Raw genomic sequence first — 1,600 nt, 5'->3', positions numbered from 1 at the left:
AATTATATACAGCTAATTTATACTATATACTTAATAAACATATACTGAGAAGCTATTTTATATTAGGCTCTGTAATGATGAATAAGATGTAATCTCTGACCTCAATAAGCATAGAGCTGAGAGGAAAAAGACAATCAAAGAAGCAGTTTTAATATATCTTCTCATGCACTGTGATACAAAGGGCCAAAGAGGCTTGGGTAGCACCTAAGAGAAACATTGAACCCAGATGTAAGAGGGTATGGGCTTTCTAAACAGGTCAAACTGACTCTGTTCATCATTTCAAAAAAAAAGTTCTTTAATTTAGGAAAACAAAATCCACTTTATTACTTCTGGTTTCTTATTCTCTTATCTAAGTTCCACGAACTTCCAGTTTACAAACTTTTCCACCATCTTTTCTGGCATTATATCTCAATAGAACCTAGATTCTTAGAGGATTTGTGAAGAGACTGTTCACTATAAGAAACATCCATGTTCTCAGTATTGTGTAGAATGATTCATATCACTGAATCCAGCATTTATTGGCTATTCCAAACCAGCATTAAAAACCAAAACCAAAAAAAACCAAAACTCATGTCTTACTGTGGTGTGTGTTACTATAGACACGCTTTCCTAGGTTTGCTCTGCTGTTCTCAGTAGTATGGAAGTGACAAAACTATAACAGGATATCTTATTTTCCTTTCCTATCTTTCCTTAGTTCCTACAAGGAAAGAATGGCATCTTTACCATTTTTATCACAAAACCCATGCGTCCACATGAGCAAATTGAATTTTTAAAATGATTCCATATTTTAGAGGTATGTGAAAACAGAAAACATTTACTCTATAAACTATAAAATACCAGAAATGCCATTAGAGTGGTATGTGTGTGTGAATACTTGTTTCCCCAAGGCTGAATATTCTGCCAATGGGTGCCTGTCAAAAGAATTTGGCATAGTTAACTGGAAGATAAAAAACAGAACTAACTTGTCCAACTCCAACCCAGCACAAGAAATGGTAGAGAAACCTGTATAAAATGAATCAAAAATTAAGAGAGAGGAAAAAGGAGGAAGTTAATTGCCTGACCTAAACTCTACTGTTAACTATAATGATGCTGGAAAGTGCTAAACATAGTCCTAGCTAAAGAAACTTGATCTCCAAAAACCCAGGCCTGGACAGAGCATGGGGCAGTGTGTCTGGATGTCCCTCCCACTGGCCTGACTGTGCAGGTGGCCGGCCGGCAGGTGGGAGATGGGAGCAAGTGTGACCTATTTGCTTTATTTCAATGCTTAAACATTGTATAGGCCATTGGAATCATGAAGATCTGAACTTTGAAGCGCAGCTTTGACCACCCATGGGAAAGTGTTACAGCAGCTGGAATGCAGAAATACCCAAACTCTATGAATGCCAGTGTGGCTGGAGTTGACATATTCAACAGTTATATAGATCTCTCTGGAAAGTTGCACAGCCACAGACTTCTCAACACAAAGTTAGGATTGCTTTCCATAGTGAAATCTCTTATTGGTGCAATAAAAACCAAAATGTGAGTAAGAACATTCTGTAGTTGATCCTATAGAGAAAACAGTGAAACTTAAATCCACAAGTATTTCATTTACAAGTATGGT

The 1,600-nt window shown here is 36.9% G+C and overlaps 1 pseudogene; it reads left to right on the top strand.

Annotated features, from left to right (window-relative positions):
- Positions 1 to 1,291: 1,291 nt before the first annotated feature.
- Positions 1,292 to 1,600, top strand: part of LOC105306933 — a 1,001-nt pseudogene continuing 692 nt past the window's right edge.

This window comes from Pteropus vampyrus, unplaced genomic scaffold (genome assembly GCF_000151845.1).
Source record: "Pteropus vampyrus isolate Shadow unplaced genomic scaffold, Pvam_2.0 Scaffold466, whole genome shotgun sequence".
In the NCBI taxonomy this organism is placed as follows: Eukaryota; Metazoa; Chordata; class Mammalia; order Chiroptera; family Pteropodidae; genus Pteropus; species Pteropus vampyrus.
The sequence above is the reverse complement of the archived record's forward strand: the minus strand, read 5'-3'. Positions and strand labels throughout refer to the sequence as shown.